The sequence below is a fragment of the Lathyrus oleraceus genome, chromosome 7, assembly GCF_024323335.1.
Source record: "Lathyrus oleraceus cultivar Zhongwan6 chromosome 7, CAAS_Psat_ZW6_1.0, whole genome shotgun sequence".
NCBI classification, from domain to species: domain Eukaryota; kingdom Viridiplantae; phylum Streptophyta; class Magnoliopsida; order Fabales; family Fabaceae; genus Lathyrus; species Lathyrus oleraceus.
The window spans coordinates 507,635,264-507,647,600 of NC_066585.1; positions in this window are offsets into that span (position 1 = coordinate 507,635,264).

The following is a 12,337-nucleotide window of genomic DNA, read 5'->3' on the forward strand; positions in this document are numbered from 1 at the left end:
GGTTTCAGGTGTGTAAGTCATCTGGCGTGGGTCGTACAAGTACATATCCTCATCGATGAACTAAAAACCAACTGATCTGTACCAAGCCATATAAGTACGACTTGGTTTTTCTTCAGTTGGCATGACTGCGTCAGTTAAGACATGGTCATGTCGGTGCTTCCATTTGTGACATTCCGATCTTGCGAAGCTTTGCCATGGATTGAAGTTCCATTGATCGTTAACTTTGCGCAGATGCCATTCTCCTAGGCTAACTGGGGGATATGGGATGTTTTGGGGCATACCGAACTGCAACTTCACACGATCACTGTTGTGCATCTCCACAGTTGTGAACCGTATGATCGGTGTGCATGCAGTCCATACGGCCGCGTCTTCAGCGTTGACCTCATGGTCATGATCCAAATTAAGGTATGGACGCCAAATGAACTGAAATGTGAAAGAAGATAGGATTATAATCTAGGTAGAAGAAGTTAACAAAATATAACGAAATAATTAAGTTATTATCCTTACGTCTGTCGGTCGAAGGTGATCCAACAGATTGCGATACTGAGTAATACAGTGTCTTGGACATCTGTTGTAACTCATACCACGTGCAGACCATCTACACCAAAAAGTCAAAAAATATTAGTTAGAGATAATAATCTTTAAAGAAGTAAGTAAAGATATAGCAATTTAAACAACTTACTTTTGTGCATACGGAAATGTGAAAGGGTTGTTGTTGACGGGTGCTAGGGACGGTAGTCTTGACCAACCCCATGCTTGTAGCAAAATAGCATATCCAGAAAATGTAGATGTGTCTTTGTGTGAGTTTTTGCACAAGGAGCTATAGAGATAGGCTAGACAAGCAGATCCCCAACTGTAACTTCCTATTCTATCTACATGTCTAAGTAAAGGTAAATACATAATATGCATGCTGAAACCACTATCTTCAGGATATAAACGAGCCAATTAACAGCATAATGTAACACCTAGTTTTTATTATTCGAGCATCTTCGGTTGAATGCTCATCTAAGTATAAACTATTATAGTACGACTTAAGGCGTGAAAGTAGTATACCTTGACCTCTTGCGTTATCATCTAACAAATCAGTCTCCAAGAGATCCATGCAAATTGAATTTGCATAGTTGGTTTTACCATTAATAACCTTACCTTCAATGGGCAGTCCCAAAAGCATGTAGACATCTTCTAACGTCACGGTACACTCACCGGTTGGGAACCAAAATGTGTGTGTCTCTGGTCGCCATCTTTCGCATAAAGCTAGAATAAATTTGTTATCTACAGACCAAGGTAAAATCTTGCTTATATGACCCACGCCGGCGAGTTCAACATAAGGTTGAATCATCGGGTCCATATGGACATATTCGTGGACCCGAGTCCAGAACCTTGATACATCCTATAAAAGAAAAAACAAAAAACTTGACTAAGTTGGTATGTTAAAATAAAAGGGGGTTGGTGTAGATGAAAGAAAAAAGTTAACAAAAGAAAAAACTTACATATGTTGTGATGTTTGCAACCGTTCCTCTATGTGATTCGCCCATTGTGAGGATAGACATTTTGTCTGGGGGTTGGTGCAGATGAAACTACAAGAAGTTGTTGCATATGAAATTGTAGAAGAAGTATTGTAGAAGAAGTAGTGAGAGTGATGGTGTGGAAGAAGTGTTGATGGAGTGGATGTATTTATAGGAAAATGAATGGGAGCATGAAAAGTTGTGCTTGCACGGTGTCTCCAATTGAATTGGCGACCATGTACAACCTTTAAGAGGTGTCGCCATTCAAATTGGCGCCTCCATAGGGACATGCATGCAATACCTAGGTCTGATTGCTTGGTTTCGAGGTCGGCATGCATGCTTTGACAAGGTGTCGCCAAATGGATTGGCGCTCATGTGCAAGGAATGAAAGGGGGCGCCAATTCATTTAGAGTGCATGTCTGCATGTCTGACACGTGGTTGTCCTGTCTCTTGCATGCTGAACATGTCACTTCTTAGTAGCTTGCATGGTTGACATATCATTTCGTAGTAGCTTGCATGTGCGACACGTCACTTCGAACTAGCTTGCATGTGCGACACGTCACTCCGAACTAGCTAGCATGTGAGACACTTCACTCACATATTTAAGTGTCTTACTATAAACATCCAAGACAATTCACTCACATTCATCTGCAACAAGAAAATAGTTTTCATCTACACAATGTCATCTTCACCAAAATACAGTGTCAACGTTCACTGCAACGGTGAAACGTACGAGTCTGAGTTATATGGTTTTTGTTTTCGAAACACTAATACCATTAGACTCACGATCAAGAGAAATGCAACCTTCTTTCATTTGAAAAAAAGAATATAATCCTGTATAGGATCGGGTGTTGTGTCAAAGATCACGTATCAAAATCCAATATTTTTTTAGAATAGTCAATGCAAGTTTTTCCCCCTTAAGGTACGAGACGATGAAGATGTTGAATACATGTTTGTTAGTCATGAACATTCAGGCTGCAACTGTATTGAGTTGTACATTACTCTTCAACCATGTATACCATCCCAGCAGTCTCAAATAACGAGTCAGGATGAATCTGGTGAACTTGATCCACAATGGTCAGATGACGTCAACCTAGAAGCAAAAGCAGAAGTGGACGTCGTTGATGAAGACGAAGAGGAGACCGAGATACAGGTTGATCACATGCTGACCAACGACATTGAAGATGATGATCAACCACCACCAATACCTCCTAGTCATGTCTACAATCCGCCTCGACATATGACAAATATGGATCTGCACGACGATGAAATGTCCAACAGTGTTTTCTATAATCCGTATCCGAGATCAGAAGGCGAATTAAAGGTGGGAGACATGTTTCGTACCAAAGAAGAATGTGTTTTAGCTATCAAAAAATTTCACATGAACAACTCGGTTGATTTTACAGTGAAACGCACTGATTCTAGAAGGTATGTTATCGAATGTCGTAACATGCTTTGTAAGTTTCATTTGGCTGCGTCTTACAAAAAGAAAAACGAATCTTGGGAGATCGCATCATCTAGGTCTTAAGCTTTTTGTAACATTGTATTTCTGTAACCTTCAATCATTATATATCATTAAGTTTTTGTTACAACGAGGTTCACAATAAACATCAGTACAAAATAGCTATCTGAAAACAGAAATATTTCTAACTGATTACAACAATCAAATTGATGTCATCTCGACCGAACATCATTTCCCTAGCATCCTTATCAGTCTTCATTCGCACCCAACCAAAGATACTGTCGAGTATCTCAATACTTCTAATTTTTTCCCCTTATGGTATTTTCCCATCTAGCCAACGAACCAGCTCCCTCTTCAGTTGATCGAACGTGGTGATGTTCTAGAGCAGCATCAGCATCGGAGGTTTGTCTCTCGCATAAATCACATTTCCATATCGGCGAAGAACACCAAACATGATTTCTAAATGATTAATTGAGATGTGGAATAATGACTCACACAACGCATCTATTTATAACAAAAAAATTGCATTTTACACTGAGGCTCCAATCCAATTGGCGTCTCCTATCAACTTATACACAGGGGCGCCAATCCAATTGGCTAGGGCACTTGTCCTAGCCAATCCAATTGGCGCATGCATTCAATTTTTAAGAGGAGTCGCCAATTGAATTTGCGCCTCCTCCTAAAAATGGGGTAGTTTGAGATTTTTTTTGAAACCAAAGGTATTTTGAGAATTTCCTTGAAAAAGTGGGTTATTTTTGTAAAAATTTCTCAAAAGGGAGTATAATTGTTTATAATATAGAAGAGAGGGAGAGGGAGTATAAGATATTAGACATTATTAGACTATAATATATTTTAACTTTTTAGAGTTTTTTTTTTCAGATTTGGATTTTTTTTTAAAATAAATACATATTTTCAAATTAAATCTTGAAATAATCATATTTTCAAAAAAATTACAAAAATAACCACATTTTCAAACAAATGTGTCAGTTGATATGACACATCCATTTAACACTAAGAGGAGGTGCCACTAGTGTTGGCGTATGCTTCCACAACATTGCATGTAGGCGCCAACAATCATGACATATGTGTTTTATGCATTGGTGTATGCGCCAATTCATCTGGCACATACACCTTAAGATTTTTTTTAATTTTTAAATATTTATTTAACAATAATTAAAAAAAATATTGAAATTTATTTATTTATGTTATAATAAAAAGTACATGGAATTGATCAAAAATTCAATGACTACCCCGATTGAAACGTCCCCCTGTTCCACATCCATGTGTGTTAGTCTGTCTTCGAGGTCTCCCACGATTTTTTTGAGGTGTTTGGGGTCTTTAAGTGCTGACATGATCCAATGGTGGCTGGTGTGAAGGTTCGGTGGAAGGTCCAACGATATTTGATAGATGTGTCATCATTTGTTCCCAATAGTCGGGGGGATCTGGCCAACGACGCTTCCGTAATAGAGTTCAGTGCCCATGTTATCGTAGTTGGGTCAACATGGTTGGGTGAATTATGGACGGTATAATTTCCCGAATTGAGACATTGAATCATTTTGGAAACGAAGCAATGGTTCCTGGGGTGTACTATAGTTAAATAATGGTTTAGTGTTTTGGTGATGGGATGTTTGGATGGTCATTGGTGGAGGCTACGATAAAGTGAACCGTATGAATCATCTGGTCTATAGACTGTTGTGGTGGCTGCGTATGGTTGTTGGTGGGTAGGGTTTGATTCTTGGTTTTGAGGTTGAGTGTGTGGCATGAATGGATTGCGAGGTTGGATGTGTGACATGAATGGATTGCGAGGTTGGGTGTTTGGCATAAATGGGTTGCGAGGTTGGGTATTTGGTTGTTAGGTGTATGTGGTAGGGTGATGGTGTGAGGTTGGTTGTTGGATTTGGGTGGTTTGACATTGGTGTTTAACGGGGACTTATTGTTGGGCGTATGATGACGAAGCTAGTTGGCGTGGATCAATAAAATACCTCGGCTCAGACAAAAATTATTGCGTTGTAACCGACCTAAATAATGCCATATATTGTTGAGTTGGTCTAGCATCCTGTATGACCGATTCATTTAAGATGTGTTGTCGTCGATTCCTCTAATGATGACACATCTCTTTTGCGAAGTCTCTCCAGTCAGAAAAATCCCATCGGGCATCGACTCTTTTTTTATGCCAATCTCCCAAACACATCAGAGGTTCTGGAATTAGTTGTTGCATGCCGAACTGCAGTTTTACCCGATCACTCTGGTGCATCTCCACAGAGTGAACTGGTTAATTGGTATCTTTGTTGTCCAAACTGCATCATCATCATGGTTAACCTGACGATCAAGACCCAAATATGGCCTCCAAATAAACTGTACAACAATACGACATGATTAGATGATAAATAATTTGATAAATATTTTTAAATTAAAATAGAGTTGTGTAGGAGTATTACATTGTCTAGTCCAATGTGATCCAATAGATTGCGATAGACTACTATAGCGTGTTTCAGACACTTATTGTAGTTCATCCCTCTAACTGACCACCTAGATAAAAAACAATTGAAAAATATTATTTATAGTTAATTGTAATATAGTCTAATTAAGTATATGATAAAGTTTTAAACTTACTTTGTTGCAAACGGGAATATGAATGACTTCTCGTTTACTGGGGCGAGTGACGACATTCTTGACCAACCTCATGCTAGTAGAAAATACGCGCATGAATAAAAAGTATAAGTATTTTTTTTGGCATTTTTACACATCACACTATATAGATGGGCCAAAGCCGAACCCCAACTATATGTGTTTACCTTATTTATGTTACGTAACAACAATAAATACATAATATTTACCGTATTACCAGTACTTTTGGGAAATAAAAAATTACCAAATAAAATTATAACATAACAACGAGCTTTAATTATTTTTTCGTATTCGGTAGACTCTTCAATCAATGTTATACTCGCATAATATTGTTTGAGATATCTTAAATTAATACCTTGTCTCCTAGCTTGACCAATGTCTCTCCCGCAACTTGGTCGTCACACAAAGGGGCACCCAATAATTCATTGCAAATAGAGTTATCTTGGTTAACTCTATCATTCACGGTCTTTCCATCGATACGTAGACCTAACAACATGTAGACGTCCTTAAGTGTGACGGTACACTCATCGAAAGGAAGGTGAAATGTGTGGGTCTTGGGTCTCCATCTCTCCAACAAAGCAAGAATAAATTTGTAGTCAACTGAGTACAAGACTATGTTTAGGAGATTTCTAAAACCGCATCCTCGAATATATGGTTCTATCAAAGGATCGTGGGGTACATATTCATGTACACGACATCGAAATCGTTTTGGGTCCTAATAAAACATAAGTAAGAAATAAAATAATAAGTAATATATAATAAAAACATAGATAAGAAATATATACAAAATAAGTAAGAAGAAGTAATAACATACAAATGTTAAGATATTGTCGATTGTTCCTCGATGTTCATCACCTATAGTCAATAGAGGCATAATGCTGCAGATGTTGAGTGTTGCAGAGGTTGAGTGTGCTAAAGATGGAGTGTTACAGAGGTTGATTGTGAGTGTTGCAGATGATGAGATGTTGTGAGTTGATGCCCTATTTATATATGAGTAAGTGTTGAATAGGTTGAATAGGTACGCATCATGTGAAGCATTGAATTGGGTGCATGCATGTGAAAAGAGTGTAGGCGCCTAAGGCTATGGCGCATGATTGCTTTATAACATGCATGGTCACATGGGCCACTAGCCTTGGCGCATGAATATCTTTTTATGCATGCAAGGAAGAGGCGGCAAAGGCTTGGGCGTATACCTTAATTTATGCGCCATTGGAATGGGCGTCTGCCTTGGAATATTAAGGCATAGATTCCTTGTGAGATTCCTTGTGTGCAGGCGCATGCTTTGTGTGCAGAGATTCCTATCAGGCACATGCATTGTATTATCTTGTCTTTGTATGGATTTTTTGCATTGCATTGTCTTTGCAGATGAATTGCATGATCAATGCATATACCGTTTATCCTATTTAATTGCATGTGAATAACAGATCAATGTATCAACCATTAGTAGAAACACTAAAGTTACATTAAAAAATGTCTTTCTCACCACATTACATGATCAGTGCCCATACCGAAGGTGAAATATTTGATCATCAATTATTCAGTTTTTGTTTTCGCAACACAGAAGTAACACGGTTTACAATAAATCGACGATCAAATTTTTTACATCTAAAACAAAGAATAAAAAAGAAATTACAGTGCAGTCCGATGGGCCAAATCATTTATAAAAATACGATGTGGTTTACAGACAACCATGTAAATTTTTATCAGAAGAAGATTCAAGATGATGATGATGTTCATCATATGTTTGTCAGTCACGAACAATCTAGGTATAACGATATATAGTTGTATATATTACCACAACAACAACAGGTCTCTCAGTTCATTGATCAGTCACAAGTGTTTCGTAAAACTGATGACGACGAACAAGCTGAGGTCAGTGTTGTAGATGAGGAAGAAGAAGAAGTTGATATTTTGGTTGATTCAAGGGTGAACAATGATGAAGAAGATGAGTCATTACCTGCTAGTCATGTATACTATCCACCTCAACATATGACAAGCTTGAATTTGGGTTCCGATGAACCTTCATCAAATATATTTTACAATCCTTATGTGCAAACAAGGATCATTGAAAGAAGGAGACACATTTCGCATAAAAGAAGATAGTGTAAAAGCTATTAAAAAGTTTTACATGGAACTATCAGTTGGTTACAGAGTTGATAGAACTAATGCAATGAGGTACAAAATTTATTGTCAAAACAAGAACTGCCTTTTCAGGTTGTCAGCTTTGTACCGGAAGAGGAGTGATTCTTGGGATATTGGATCCATGAGTCCAGTTCACACACGCATGCTCACGAACCCAATGCAAGACCATCAGAAACTTAACTCTCATTAATATGCGATGAAATTTTGTCTGTCATTAGCGATAATCCGTCGTTAGTGGTTATTTCTATATTTTTTTTGAAAATATGGTTATTTCAGGATTTAATTTGAAATATGTGATTATTTTTTAAAAAAAATCTCAGATTTGATATCGAAAGACTAAGTTAGTGGAACTAATTTTATTGCCCAGTAACAAAGTGCATTTAAAGTTAGAGATGTTAATAATAGTAAACATATAGAAACATAAAGAATGAAAAAAGATCATTTGGCTTAGAGTTTTAATAGAATGAATAAAATTGGAAGAGTTAGGGTTACATTAGAGTATAAATAATATATGTTAGGAAAGACCGTTATACTATAAATAATATATCTCATGACAAAACTTTTATCTCACCCAATCAAAACCCGAGGTACAATGTTAAAACGCACTATTTTTTTTAATAAATATCATATATTTCCTCAATTTCTAAATAAAACTGAGGCACAAATAATTCAGGACATGCTTCGAATCTCAACAACAATAATTTATATTTTTATTTCTTTAAAAGTGGTGTCATTCTTTTTTTTTTTAAAATTAATAATCTATTCCTTCGGTTATATTTAATAACCGAGACATTAGATTATCAGATTTTACTATAAAAATAATCATTAATCAGATTTTATCCTAAACCTAACTTATATGTAACTGCTCCAAACTTGTACACACCATTCTTTGTGATGGATTGTAAGACATAAAAAATCTTCAATGTTCTTCTATCTTGAACAAAATATTTTTTATGCTCTTGCAATCCATCAAAACATAATGGTGTTAATGTTGTTGTATTTTTGGAATAAACTTCTTATGTTGTCAATCAAAGAAAACATTGAGAAATTTATTGCTTTCCTCGATTGACAACATTAAGAAATTTATTCCTTAACACAATCATCTTGTTCTCTTTTATGTAAAAGCATTTTTCATAAAAACATTTGCTCAAGATAATGAAACATCTTTGGGATGAATTGCAAGTACATATAACTTATCAAAAATTTGAAAAGATTTGTTGTTCTCCAATAATCTATGTCAAAATATGAATTTGTTTAAGCAATTTATTTTAATATTTTGTATAAACAATGTAGTTAAAAAAAAGTTTTTCCCGAGAGGTATGTGGCGCTTGGGATGAAACATATTTTATTATATTTTTCATCTAAAAAGAAACAATTTTACATCAGTTTTGAGTAATAACCGACGTAAAATGTTAAATGTAAGCGTGTTTATTTAGTTTCTTAACCGTCTTTAAACAAATCTTTGTTGTGTATTTAATGAGTATCAATGCTTAACACACTGCCATTAGTGATCTGCGTGAAACTTAAAACCCTAATTATAAAAACATTATGAATATTGAACTTTGATAATGAAACATTTGACATGAAAATTTTGAAACATAAAAAAACATTTATTTTATTTGGGAAAATTTCTCTAGGATGGTATTGTTAAGTGTAGTTTTGGTGTCGGGTTTTTGTTATCGTGTCCACAGGGATTGTGAGATATCACCATCGTTCGACAGTTGTTTTAATTCTTAACTCAAAGTAACAAGGGGGTTTTGGTTTTTAGTCACGGTATCTTGCATAGAAGTGTAAGAAAATGCGGTAAAAGTTTTGGTTTTTCTATTTGAGAAATATTGTCAAAGTTAGGGTTCTACGATCACTTTGCATGTATATGTTCGATCAACAAGACTCTTAAACTCCTTTAGATGATAAACTATTTCACAAAGTCCTCCCAATGTGTTTATCTCTAACACACATTGTGGGTTTTCCCATTTTGATCCATTGTTTATCTCTAACACAATCTATCAAAATGACAACTTTTTGGTTCAACTTTATGGTGAACAAAATCATTCATTACTATCTCTAGCTAACAAACAAGATTGGATGAAAACCTAGGTAAAGAGTTGGTAAACATCTCTCGATCATAAACCAACACAAAGAGTTTTCAATAAAACAAAGTTTTCACCATATATTTATCATTAAAGAGTTTACAAATGAAGATCATCCCATTTACACACAAAGCTTATGATCATCTACATCTAACCTTGACAAAATGAAGAACTTAGCCACTCATTTTCATGGTGGCTTGCACAACAAGTCTCGGTTGAAGGTTGATCAACATCCACGTCGAAGAATCGAGATTGGATGGGAATCCACCTTCTTTTTGTAGAATAATGTTAAGAGATAAAGAAAAATGGGTTTTTAGGTTACAAAATATCTCTAGAGCAATGCTGGAAAATATCTAAGTCTAAAAAGTACAAGGTATGGGAGTATGGTTCCAAAAAGTAGCCCTTGCTACTTATACTACTGTTATCTGAGTTGTCATGCTCGCTAGGCGAGCAGAATGGTTCGCCTAGCGAGCCCCAAAATAAGGCACCAGAGGCACCTGCGCCCAAAAAATATCTAACTTCAGACTTCACATGTTCGCTAGGCGAACAAAACCTTCGCTAGGCGAAGCCCACGCTTCCACCTTTGCTCCAGCGAGTTCAAAAGGTTTTGCTACTGGAATGCTCGCTGGGAGCTCGCTAATGGCTCGCCTAGCGAGTGAGTGCTAGCTGCGCTTTTGACCAAGTCTGGGCGTGTTCGCTATCACCTTCGCTGGCTGCTCGCCTAGCGAGTTTGTTGATGTTTGCTACTGTAAAATGCTGGAGATGTTCGCTGGATGCTCGCTGGGTGCTCGCCTAGCGAGCACTTCGCCACAGCACTCGCCTAGCGAGCAAGCTGATGAATGCATCCTTTTCTTAGTCCCTTTGCCAACTTTCTTGTGCCTTCATTTTCTATTATTTCATGCCTAATTCCTGCACAACAACGCACAAATTAAAGGTACCAAGATCGTTTAACATTGTATTGCAATTCATCTAAAACAAAGGCGGTTTCGAACACTTTAGCAACAAAAAGGAGTGAAAGATGCCCACATTTGATAGCTCAAATAAGCACTTTTGGGCATCTAACAACTCTCCCCAACTAGATTCTTGCTTGTCCTCAAGCAAAGTATGCCTCTTGAAGGACAAGAGGATTTGCTTTAAGAAAAAGGTTTCTCCGAGGTCGGATAAAACGGCTCAAACACAAGAAAATCAACCAGGCACAAATTCCCAATGGTTAGAATAACATAATACACAAGAACTAAAACTTAATAGCAATGCGAAATATGTATCTATCCACAACAATATTATCTTGAATGAATCACCCTATCTCTCCTCTTCGAATAAGGATTGAAGAAATTACGCGTTTGCAACCGCGGGGACAATCTCTCTCTCCAACAAACAATGAAGAAATCAATTCAATTCATACAATGTCTAACAATTATAAATAAAAATGTGGAATCACGAAGATCACTAAGGACTTTTCGGTTGTAGCTTGGTTAGGTTTACAAACAAGGGTCATTTCTTAGGCCATTGAAAACGAGATTGCCGATGCAAAAGAGACATTCACTGTACACTATTTACACATCTCAACTTCGTTCCCTTTGTTTCTCATTTGAAACCTTCACAACTCTTATTTCACAACTCAATATTTATTTTTCACTATTTTTCTTCCAAGCAAGCATTCATTTTCATTTTCTCTATTTTTTTCTTTTCTTTTCACATCATATTTACAAAACAGATGTTTCTCTTTTCTAATTTTTTTTTTATTTTCAATGCTTGCTCGGTTTTTCAAGAGTTGTGGCACTTACCGATTCTCATTTTCGTTCTCCCCAACTTATTTCTTACTCACCCTAAGTGAATGCTCTTGACTTTTTACGGCAAAAGAACAATTATCAAAATTTTCCGGGTTTCAAGAAAAAAGATTTTTGACATCTCGCTTTATTTCAAGCTGAGATTCAACTGTTTAAGCTCAAAGGGGTTAACGAATACTCTCTCTGCTCACGGGTAAGTTGTATTTGGAACTGGTTGTGCTCATAAGAAAACAAGCGCCTTGATCATTTCTAATTGCTTCCACAAATTCACAATAATAAAAGACAAAGCATGAATCAAATGAATCAACAAAGTTTATTAGAATCCAGCATTTAAGTGTACAATGGAGGTTTCCTCACAATTTGTGGTTTTAAGTCCTAGATGAAACATTCATTCAATTATGTTGCAAAAATAACAATATTCAATTACAAAAAAGAGTAAAGTTCTTAATGCATTCTAAAATTCTAACCGGAGGTAACCATGTACCTTAGCATTATTCACTTGTTTATTTTTATCATTGCCATCCAAGCTCGGATGCACCTTCATTGGATACTTCTTTTGAGGAGCAACCAATCTAGAAGGTTTGACACTCAATCAACCAAAAATTTATTAAAACAAAAGAAATTTAAACCAAACACACAAATTAAAAACATAAACAATAACTATTACTTAAAAATTTTAAAAATGTGCATGGGGGACAAAACACCCCAAAAATACATAACCAA